We start from the raw sequence: 13,033 nt of genomic DNA on the forward strand, positions 1-13,033 counted from the left end.
ATTTTGACTAAAGTTAGAAGCAATTTTAGGAAGCCTCTTGGATTCCATGTTGTAAAGATTCTTCTTATACATCAAATACCTAATCATAGCCATGATTTTAATAGGGGAAATGCTAGCTTCGATCAGGAGGATAGGATAGGGAATATTTACCTTGATCTTGAGGTTGTAGGTTATGAATTGCTTTTGAATCATCTCAATATTTCTCCACGACTCTTTGCATATGTAGGAATTTACAGGGTAAGTTCCACAGAAGAATACCAAAAGGACACCGCTCACAACCAGATCTCAAATCAATACACCAGTATTTTTGACGTGGTTAAAACCCTCAGAGTGCAAGGAGGGAAACAGTCCACGGCCTGTCCCAACGTGGGTACAGACAATTTATTAATCAAAGAATGAAAATTTACATAAGCTTCTCTCATGCACGGATTACCCGAACAATGACCCTCCATGCGCTTTAAATAGAACTCATGGACCAATCGGGTGTCAAGCCACGGATCAAGTGTCGGTAATACCGAGGTGAGAGTGAACCGTCGGATCACTACATATCGTGACCGTCGGATTGTAAGTTACAAAATGTACAACGGTAAAGAAACACACTTTACCTAACTCTAACCTAACTCTATACTAGACCAAGTTGAACTTAACTATATCCTATGTGTCGGAATATCCTAACATCCCCCCTTAAGAACAACTTGGGATAGGATTGAAGGATTTACAAATATGACACAATAGGAGAAGGAAGGAGGCACTAGAGCCTATCCCCCCTTAGTGACAACTTCCTGAACTCCAAGCATATATCGAAGTTTAGTGAACTTCGCCTCTGTGAGAGCCTTTGTGAAGATGTCTGCAACCTGATCATCCGTTGGACAATATTGCACTTCAAGAACATGGTCATGAATGAGCTTTCTGATGAAGTGCATGTGTAGTTCAATGTGTTTGCTGCGCTGATGCTGGACTGGATCTTTGCATAGCTGAATGGCACTTTGATTATCACACCAAAGTGTGGTTGGATGCTGCTGCTCAAAGCCAAACTCTGATAGGATCTGACGAAGCCACAAGGCTTCCTTACTAGCTTCCACGGCACCACGATACTCTGCTTCTGCTGACGAAAGAGAAATGGCAGCCTGTTTCTTACAAGCCCATGTAATAGGTCCTGAACCAAGAGTGAAGACATAACCGGCAGTAGACTTCCGATCATCAAGGTCACCAGCCCAATCAGAATCAGTGAAACCAACTAACAGAGGAGCTGCTTTGGCACTGTAATGAATCCCAAACTGTACTGTACCTCGAACATAACGAAGTATTCTTTTAGCTGCTTTCCAATGACTTTCACGGGGGTTTTGCATAAAACGAGCAACAAGGCCAACAACAAAGGAAAGATCAGGACGAGTATGGGTTAAATACAAGAGTTTTCCGACAAGTTGACGGTATAAGGTAGCATCAACTTCAGGAGAAGTACAAGAGACTGAAAGTTTGACTCCAGACTGAAAGGGAGAAGGGGCTGGCTTACAGTCTTCCATGTGAAAATGACGAAGAATATCACAAGCATACTTGGACTGGGAAAGGAAAATACCCTCTTGGGATTGCAAGACTTGAAGACCGAGAAAATAGTGTAAGTGTCCTAAGTCTGTCATTTCAAATTTCTTTTTAAGGCTGGACTTCACATGGTTTATAAGGTTGGGATCACTACCAGTAAGAATAAGATCATCAACATAAAGAACAAGGATGATGAGAGAGTTGCCCACTTTCTTGGTGTAGACAGTATTGTCAGAATGACACCTAGAAAAGCCAGATTCTAAAAGAAAGCTATCCATTTTGGCATACCAAGCTCGAGGAGCTTGCTTGAGGCCATAAAGGGATTTCTTAAGTCGACAAACAGGCTGGAGTCTGTTTGTATGAAGCCAATGGGTTGTTCCATATAGATTTCTTCCTGCAAGTCCCCATGCAAGAAGGCAGATTTAACATCCATTTGATGGACTTCCCATTTTAAAGAGGCAGCAAGGGAAAGAACAAGGCGGATAGAGTTCATTTTGGCAACTGGAGAGAAGGTTTCAGTGTAGTCAATGCCTTCAACCTGTGAAAAGCCCTTAGCAACTAGACGAGCTTTATGTTTGTCAACTTTCCCATCTGGTCCATACTTGGTTCTGTAAACCCATTTGCATCTAACAAGTTTGCGTCCCTTTGGTAGAGGAACAAGATCCCATGTATCATTTGTCATCAATGAATGATATTCTTCATTCATAGCTGTTTCCCAATGTGGATGGCCTGAAGCTTCTGCAAAAGTGTCAGGATCATGATTTACTGGAGCTTGAGCCAGTAAAGAAGAGGCTCTTTCAAACTGAGAACGTGTACGTCGCTGATCTGTAGGATCACCGGCAAGATCACCTGCTGCATCCCGAGTAGCACGGACCCATCTTGGAAGTTGAGGATCCTGAGAAGGTGGGGAAGGATTATCATCCTCGCTTTCATCATCAGAAGAAGAAATGTTCTCAAAGATAGAAGAGATGGAAGAGGTGGCACATCCGCCGGACTAGGCTCGCAGGCCGATTTATTTTCATCAAATTTTACATCTCTTCTAATGATAACATTTTTGGACTTAAATGGAATAAGTCTATAACCTTTTACATCTTCAGAATATCCAACAAAAGTACATTTCTCACTCTTAGGTTCTAAGGCTTTATGCTTTTCATCTGGAATATGGGCCCATGCTTCACTTCCAAACACACGAAAGTGACTTACATCTGGTTTAATGGAACTCCAAGCTTCTTCTGGAGTGATATTCTCTAGAACCTTAGTAGGAGTGCGATTGATTATATAATTTGCACAATTAATTGCTTCGGCCCAAAAACTAAGACTGAGTCCTTTAGATTGCAGCATACAATTAGCCATTTCCTTTAAAGTGCGATTTTTCCTTTCAGCTACACCATTTTGTTGTGGAGTGTATGGAACAGTATGTTGCATTTGAATTCCATTTTCGGTGCAAAAGGTGATGAATGCATTTTTAACATATTCTCCACCATTATCAGTTCTTAGCTTAAGAATTTGATGTCCAGATTGTTTTTCAACGAATGCTTTGAAGGCCAAAAAGGTGGTAAATACTTCGCTCTTGAGTTTTAAGAAGTATACCCAAGTGCGTCTAGAGAAATCATCAATGAAAGTTAAGAAGTACTTGCAGCCAGAGAATGAAGCAACAGGAAGAGGACCACATAAATCACTGTGCACAAGCTGTAAAGGGGCTGAGGCGTGCCAAGAGGCACGTTTGTCAAAACTGTCCCGATGATGTTTTCCGAGTACACATCCGGAACAAACACCATCTTTGCAAGATACCATAGGAAGACCTGTCACCATGTTTTCTTTACATAGATGCTGAAGGGAGCGATAGTTTAAGTGACCAAACCGCTCATGCCAAAGTTTGCTCACTTCATCATTATGAGCAACAAATACTGAGGGAAGATGGATGACCCAAAGTTGTGAAACTTATACAACCTTTTGGAATCATCAGCAAGACCAGTAGCTAGAATCTGTTTAGGATCTTTTAGATCCTTGATTACAACATCATGAGGTGAAAATTCAACAATTTTACCTTCACCTGAATGAGTTATCTGATAGACAGATAGAAGGTTGCAGGATAAGTTTGGAACACATAATACATCATTGAACTGACCATTGTCTAGATGAACAGTTCCAGTCCCTACAACATTAAGAGATCTATCATCACCAACATATATATTTTTGGTGTTACAATCATTTAAAGAAGAAAACATGGCTTGTTTTTGGCCATGTGACAAGAGGCTCCAGAATCAATGAGCCACTCATGAGAATGAGAAGAAGAAGAAGATACATTTAATGCATAACCAGACTGAGATGATTGACGATGACATGCAGAAAATGCTGTTCCGGAAGTTGAAGTTGAAGTAGGCTCCAGATGGATGTTATGTTTCTTCATTGCGGCTTCCAAGGCTTCCATCTTCTTAAAGCATTTAGATTCTAAGTGGCCATCTCGATTACAAAAGTTACAATGTCTATCAGTCTTCTTCCATTTGTTTTTATTGGGCTTATCATATTGCTGAAATGATCTTTCATCTTGAGGCTGAGTTGGTTTAGGACCATTCCTTTGAGGATAAGACTTCTTAGGATTCTTTGAATTTGGTTGCTGCTGGGCGGCTAACGCTTTTGTGGAAGAGTTTCCAAGATTAAGAAGACCAAGGTGTAAGAGTTTTTCTTGTTCTCTTATTAAGGAATCACAAAAGGAGTCAAAGGAAGGGGCTTGTAGTCTTTGCCTTGACAAATGAAAGCTTCCCTGGTAGAATGGAAAGTGGAAACAAATACAGAGTAGGCTGGTCCCAACTTAGTAAGGATGGAATAAATAAGGTTACCATCATCTTTCTTAACTTTAACACCTTCCAAGAGATATCTAAGGTCTTGAATTTGACAAGAAATCTTCAATGCAAGAAAAATTATTAGGATCCAAAGTAAGCAGCTCATTTTCAAGTTGATGGGATCTAATTTCATTTTTAATCCCAAAAACTTTAGCAAGTTTTTCTAATGCTTCATGAGGAGTTTCAATTTCTGCAATGTGGAATCTAAGATCAGGAGAAACAGACATCCTATCAAGCCACGTGCTTGATCTTGTCGATTTTCCCATTTTTCGGCCTTGTCTTCATCTTTGGGTTTCTTCTCTTGGTCTGTGGCTATTCTGAAGAGACCTTTACTTCTAAGTAAATCTCCCATGTAGGCTACCCATTGGAAGTAGTTAGTGCTGTCAAGAATGACTTGGCATGGACTTTCCATTTTTGAAAAACAACTGAAGCTGAAGATGCTGAAAGTAAGTGGTCCAATGGATAGATCTCGAAAAAATAGGCGGTTTTAAAAAAAACGGCTCTGAAAAAGGCTTCCGGATGAAGAAGTTATGGCTTTTTAAAAAAAATTTGTTGACGTTGCCGGCAAAGTGCGCGAATGTGCGGGAATGAAAAAATCCGCCCCCACAAAATGGAGACTTGAACCCAAGACCTCTACTCTCTTAAAAGGTCTTTGAACCAATTGATCTATACAAAATATTTGAGAGAGAGAGAGAGAGAGAGAGAGAGAGAGAGAGAGAGAGAGAGGGGGGGGGCCTCGATTTGCGTGCTTGCCTTGGGAAGACTCTTTTCCCCTACAAAACACAAAACACAAAACCCAACACGAATATCCAAAGAAAAACGAACCTTACGGCTCGAAGTTAGCTTTAGCCAAAAAACTAGAAATTTTAAAAAAAAATCTCAAAGTTAGCTTTTAGCCGAAAAACTAAATATTTTCCTCAATGTTTCTGATTTTCCGAGATCACACTAAGGTGCAGGGAAAAGAGCATACGCATGAGAAAAATCCTTTCTTTCTGTTTCTGATTTGCCCAGATCGCACAGAGTCGCAGGGCAAAGAGCATACGCAGAAATGAAAGGTATAGATCCGGGAAAAAAAAAAGGTAAATAAACCGAAACCGAAATAAGCAGAGAGAAAATGACAGTAAACTGCAAAAAAAACACTGTATACCTCCCGATCTGAAAAATGACGAAGCTAGGGCTACCGGAAACCTTTTCGCGTGAAACGAAAGGGGTTCCTCACTGAAACAGATGCTCCGAATGCAACAGAGCAGTCCTCTCGGCCCGAAAGCAGTCAGAAACAGCAGATCTAGGAAACGACAGCCGCATGCAGTTCTACCGGCTTCAGATTTGGATCACCAATGGACGCGGCCCTCAAATAGCTCCGATACCATGTAGGAATTTACAGGGTAAGTTCCACAGAAGAATACCAAAAGGACACCGCTCACAACCAGATCTCAAATCAATACACCAGTATTTTTGACGTGGTTAAAACCCTCAGAGTGCAAGGAGGGAAACAGTCCACGGCCTGTCCCAACGTGGGTACAGACAATTTATTAATCAAAGAATGAAAATTTACATAAGCTTCTCTCATGCACGGATTACCCGAACAATGACCCTCCATGCGCTTTAAATAGAACTCATGGACCAATCGGGTGTCAAGCCACGGATCAAGTGTCGGTAATACCGAGGTGAGAGTGAACCGTCGGATCACTACATATCGTGACCGTCGGATTGTAAGTTACAAAATGTACAACGGTAAAGAAACACACTTTACCTAACTCTAACCTAACTCTATACTAGACCAAGTTGAACTTAACTATATCCTATGTGTCGGAATATCCTAACAGCATATACTGCAACCCCAAACTTCACATCCATATAAGACAACACGGGTGATGAGAGTCTATAAAAGGAACATTTTTTAACTCCAAATATAAAGAGTGAGCAACTTATCATTGTTTTCAAGCTCATAATAAGCTTTCTAGCCTCCAATAATCATTTTCTCAATGTTATCATTCTAGTTGAGCTAATGAGGAATGTCAATACCTAAATATTTATAAGCATAAACCTGTTCTAAGTAATTGTTATCATAGAATAAATTACGATGGGTGATATTTTTGGATTTAATTATCACGACTTTAGTCTTGTCGGTATTAACTGTCATACCCATCTTGGAGCAGTAATCATGAAGAGTCTTAAGCTACTTGTCTAGGTCATCATGGCTTCGGAAAGAAGAATGATATCATTGTCATAAAGGAGAAGAGTAATGATTATACCAACAAGCTTGGTTCCCTTACAACCTGCAGTTTCCAAACACTTCTCTACCTTATCGATGTAAATTCTAAAAAGGGTGGGGGATAGCGGACACCCTTACTTAATCCAGATATTGCATTTGATATATTTATACCACCCTTTGTTGGTCTTAAGCTTGGAAACAACAGTATTGTAAAGGTGAATAACAAAAATCCTCAACTCAGGAGGAACCATTATCTCTTCAAGTATTTTGCAAAGCTTATCCCAAGGAATAGTGTCAATTTTTTTTCTAAAGTCCAGAAAACAATAGAAGAGATTGATTTTACTATTTTGACATTCCTTGGCAATGATCCTGAGAGTGACAAGGTGGTCAATAGTGGAGTGAGGTCTCCTAAAACCAAATTTCTCTTTATCTCTTTTACCATGGCTTTCAAGCCAAAGGCTAATCTTCTTTTCCAAAATTAGCCTATATAGTTTGGCTAAGATGTGGCTAGTCATAATAGTCCTGTAGTTAGAAGGAACATTTTTGTCCCCACTTTCAAAGATAGGTACAATATGGATTTGCATTCAAGGCTTAGGGAACCCATGCTTTACTACCAAATTGATAAGCTTGTGGAGATGAAGAATGAGGATAGACCTTCCCATTTTAAATATTTCAGCTTGGTATTGTTCAATATATTTATCTTTCCCATTAGCGAGCTTATGAATCCCAGATTCAATGTCTTTTAGAGAAAATATATCTGCTTTAATAGGATTATTTAAGATGGTGCCCATGGTGTCCAAAGATTCATATAAATTCTTAAGATCAATGCCCCAATTCTCTAAGGGGATCAAATGATTTTTTTTTTTTTACAAACAAGCGCATTCCACCAAAACTTTCTGGGTACAACTTTAGAAAGGTGAAGAAGATACTCTTGTCTCTTATTAATATATGACCTCTTTAGTTGGTAATTGAATTATTTATAATTTTCCATTTTAATGTTTTATAATTGCAAAAGCTTATCATAATATTAAATGTTATAATATTATGTTTAATATTATATAACGTAATAGTATTAAATAATATAAGGTGTTACAATGACGTGAAATGTTTGTTTTTGGAAAATTAAAGTAATGAGTCATTAGATTTAAAATGAAATTACAAAATAATATCCTTCATATATATAATATGTTAATTTAAACTTAAAATATATATATATATATCTATATATATATATATATATATATATATATATATATATATATATATATATATATATATAAATATATCTATATATATAAATTTAATTTAACTTTTACATATAAATTAAATTAATTGAAGAGAATAGTAATTAAATACAATGTTAAACATTTTTATTATATAAATTAAATTAAAAAAGAATTAATGAAGATGGTGATGATGATTAATGTCTACTAAAACTAATATTTTTTATGGAACCTTAAGAAGGTAAGAGATTAATTGACATTTTTTTAAATTTTGTTGAACTATGATTAAAAAAAAAGAAGAGAAGCATTCCAAGATCACTATTGTTTTGCTTACTTGAAAAGGCAAAAAGTTGGTAGTGTGGCAAATGTTTTGGAAACGAGAACGGATATGAGTAAGAGCCCGACAATTCATGAGAAAGTATTTTTCATATTCCACCATCTTGGTATTGCAAAAGTGACATACTCTTTCGTCCCAAGATGTTATAAGAATAAACTAACACAATTTTACTTCAAAACTCATATGAATTATATCTAATATTTATAGTATTTCATAAATTATAAAACAAGAATTAGGTTTTATCTTTACCATGTTTCATAAATGATAAAAACAAAATAATTAAAAAGAAATAATAATTCTAACGTAAAACAACATTGGAAGTGAAGAATTTAGTGAATTAAATGAGGAAACTATGAAGTGGAGGGTAATTACTAAATATTATTGAATTAAGCAAGGGAAGAAAGAAGGTAACCACCAAAATATTACAATATGGTAAATATTACAATATTTTTCCATATGTAAAACCACGTTATTTTTTTCTAATTTAATTTTAAATTTAAAACTTCATTGATCTCATGTAAGCACTCTCAAGAGAACTATTAAAATATAATTTTACTTTTATATTTTTTATAAATTACTAGTAAAATATAATTTTATTTTAGATTTTTATTGTTGTTTTACTTATTTAATATGGTTTTGAAAATTACCTTGATGGGGTGGACGAATACAGAGAAAGGGATCTCGGGGCACTTGGAAGGGGTGGCATAGCATACTCCCGAAACACAATACATGTGGCATAAAAACCATTTAATGGCTCATTCCTTAACGTTATTCCATATTTTTCCTTCAAAGTGTCTACAACAACGAGATGAGGGGCTTCAACTGGTTGCATGGGTGTTGTCCAAGCTACCCTGCAATTTAGTCTTCTATTCTCCAAATTGGAAACTATTTGAATGTGTGGGGTCCTTTGCAGGGTTTTTGGGCTCGGTGTGGACAGCGTGGTGTTGTCGTGCAACTCTTTCTCTCTTCAGTAGGTTATATCATATGCTACAACTCTTAGGCTCCATTCAGCAGGGGAGGATAACCAACTCTTGTGAGAAAGTTGGTTAGAAGAAATTGAACAAGGGATTTAAAAATTTTGGACGATACGAGAGCTACAGGCATGCAACAATTGCTAAGGTCGAACAACAATTTAAATTTTGCTTCAAGGTAATTCTAGGTATTTGGCCTCTCCAGTTTAGGTCCATTTTTTAGTTTATTGCAAGGTTTTCTTTGCCATCTAGAATTGTCATTACTCCAAGTCTCAGGATTTTCCTTTCGGTGCATTCATAGTTATTTTGTTCAATTGGCTCCCAATCTTATTTTTGCTCTGGTTTCTAGTTAGTTCCCTTACCTTGACCTTAGTTCTCCCGGGGTTTGGTATTTCATTGGGTGATTGGGCACAACCTTATCTTCCTCCTTGTCTCGCGGGCCTTTAGGTGGTGCCCTTCATACTTGTGTTAAAGGGACGGGTAGGTAGAGTGATTTTGAAAGAGAGTGGTCACTCGTGTGTTGTCTCAACACAGATTGAGTGGGGATATTTATAGATTCAGTGTATTGGGTTCCCTCCTAACAAGTGTAGATATGGGTCAATGGTGTGGAGCATTATGCCTAGGAAAAGGGGTCATAGTCGTCGAGTGAGGGGTAAACGTGGGAAATCTAATTGCGGATAGCCCAACCATTCGTGGGCTAAGACTCAGGCCTAGAAGGCAGTTGTTGCCTTTTAGGCTACAACCTCGCCTTGCACCCAATCTAACATACACAAGCTAGAGCAGAATATGCACCAAGAGATATAATCTTTCTCATACTTGGAACTTATTGGAGAAGTTTCTCATTGGCTCCTTGATCAAGGCCACACTAGGGGGAGGAGAACACAATATTTCCACTTGGTCACCTTATGCTGGCAATTAAAAACTTTGTTGGGGCAAGTCCTCAAGGAGAAACATGATGATTGTAATGAGATCATATCATCCCTCGATGATCTACAAATAAACCAATGGAGGATGCAAGACAATTTGGCTCGTTTGGAGCCTCGTGTGACTTGTCTAGTGGGACACTTGGAGCACATGGAGAAGCACATTTAGTGTGAATTTCCTAAACAACCACATACCGATTCTAGCCTAGTAAACCCTATGCTTGTAACTTCTTCTTATTCTTTGTGGCTATAAGTTGTGTAGATCTTTTCTCGTTTCTTAATAATCTTTTGTTTTTGTTATCTCAATATTTTTTGCTACTATCAAAATTATAGAATTATGGTGAATTAACTAACTAACAAATCTAGTAAAAATAAGATTAATAAACTTTTGAAACACTATAAACACCCATATAACTTATTGTCATAATGGAAATCTCATTGATTTAAAAAAAATGATTTTGAAATTTTTAAAAGCAAAAATTACAAACTATAATTCCAAAAATATTTACCATTTAAAAATTCTAAAAAAAAATTGAACGTGGAAAATTTCTAGAAACACATAAAATCATGGTAAAGGTGACTGCTAGACTTGGCCCAAAAGAAAGCTATTTAGAGTCATCCTTACTCGAGGCGGTTTTGATATTGGTAATTTGTTGCTTATTTTTCATCATTTTGAATTTATTTATACATTAAAAACACATTTTCAATAGATTTATTTATAATATTAAAAACATAGTTTTAATAACAAAAATTTACAATTTCCGATAGGGAATTTCTGTTGTCAAATTGAAAAGGTAAGAGTCGAATTTATAGAGAGCGCCCCTCTGGAATATGACATAAGGTATCATCCAACGAGAGTATGCCAGGTAGGCAATGACATGTATGTGTATAGATTTATTTTAATGGTGTTTGACTGATTAATTGATGGCCTTGTTTACTGAGGTTGAGGAATGGGTGAGATGGTGATCAGAATTTGGGTAAAATAATTTTAAGAAATTTTGTAATAATAGTGTTTAAATTATATTTTTAATGGTGAAAATAGATTCAGCAATAAAAATTTATGGGCATTTTAAATTTTGAAATTTCACAATTATAACTTAGATTTACAAAAATCTCTGCCAAATTATATTAAATATTACTAAAATTTCTATAATTTTCAAAACAAAAAACAATCTAATCAAACTAATAGATCACCACCAGTCTAGGTAATTCCAAAAACCAGGATAGCCAAACTCCTTAACCTATGTCCCTATGTCCGAATACAGTAATATTTAAGATGGAAAGTTGCATCTATAGCTCTGAGCATGTTAGAGCACATATTTGTGTATATTGAGAGAAATTGGGTAAGTATTGTCGATATGAATATTTTCCCAAAATTAATCGCTGTATGCAGCGCAGAGCTAATAATAGTGAGATGATGAATTCATTGGCTTGGTCATGGGAAATTCAGAACAGAATCTGAACCCAATCACATGAAATGGAATTAATTCCCAAGAAAGGCCTACAATATTCTCTGTCTTGTCATGCCACGAAAAATTTGTCTCCGAAAACTTTGATGTTTCTTTTGGAAGAGAAACTTTGCATATTTTTTGAACTCTATAAAATGACCAGTGATAAATGTTGGCTTAATGGCCACCTATTACACAAACGATTTTTGGTAAATAATTTAAAGAGACTTAATTAGATCTTAAGTTATGATATATCAAATTAATAGGAGGAATAATTTCACAGTCAAAGCCAATCCTTGAAACTCCGTTAAAACCCTAATCACAATATGTGTACAATAATTACTCATTAACATACTGGAACAAGCTTGGATTGGATTGGATACAAGTAATTTCGATACATGGATAAGCTTGGATTTTATTAGAAATACTAGTTACCTCTTCAGGTGTACTTGTCCCATCTGAATCAATGGTATTGTTTTTGTATTATAACTTTTAAATAAAATATTGTTTGATAAATTTTCTCAAAGCAACGAAACCGAAAGAAAAGCAGATAGTTCAACATTCGAGCACACAAGCAGAAATGCATAAGAGTAGTTGCGAAAAAATGAATAAATGCTTACAAAATTGAGTTTACAATTTTTTTGATTCAGAGAGAAGACATTCTACTTCTCTGCTATTCGAAGCTGTAGACCAAGGAACTATGGAAATAGTCGGGCAAGAGTTTATGGATTGAAATAATTAAAAATTATGTCCTCCTTGACGCTGCTGCTATTGCTATGATTAATAGAAGCAGAGATCATCATATTCTTATTGCCCAGCAGATCGAACTTCTCGGCCTCAGACTCCACATCATTGAAAGAAAGTTGGCCATCTCGTTTCTGCATCGATATATTTGGCTTGCAGCGCCTTCTGACATAATCTTCTGGAATATAAACATCCATAGCCAGATCCATGGAAAACCTGCAAGATGCTGCTACGGGAGGTTATCACAAAAACTGAAAAGGTCCAAACTGCGATAAAAGCTTAATTAATTAAAAGCACCAGATATTGGAATAAATAAAATAGCGCCCTTAGAAATTCAAATTTGAACTCACTTCAAATGGGTTTTCAACATTAAAGCTGCTATAAAAGCTTAATTAATTAAAAGCACCAGATATTGGAATAAATAAGATAAGGCCCTTCCAAATTCAAATTTGAATTCACTTCAAATGGGTTTTCAACATTAATTCTGTCAACTGGATTACCTACTGTATGACTGCAAACATTATTTATTGGCCATCATGCCTATGGGGATCATCTGCGCCAACCCATTTCCGCAACCGTTAACCGGAAAGTGTGTTTGCCGAAGAAATTATGTAAACAGATTTACGATGAAAACAAATGTCAGAATCCTCCACTCTCACGATCACTGTCAAGGCATTCAATACCCAATAGCATAAGATTTATTGGTTGCCATGCACAACACAGTCCCCACATGCCTTACACAGCGTCTCACACTTTCTCTGCGCTGCGACCTCTGCTACACTGCAAAACT

Source organism: Pinus tabuliformis, chromosome 1_2 (assembly GCF_031772625.1).
Source record: "Pinus tabuliformis cultivar Carrire ecotype Pingquan chromosome 1_2, CPIR1, whole genome shotgun sequence".
In the NCBI taxonomy this organism is placed as follows: Eukaryota; Viridiplantae; Streptophyta; class Pinopsida; order Pinales; family Pinaceae; genus Pinus; species Pinus tabuliformis.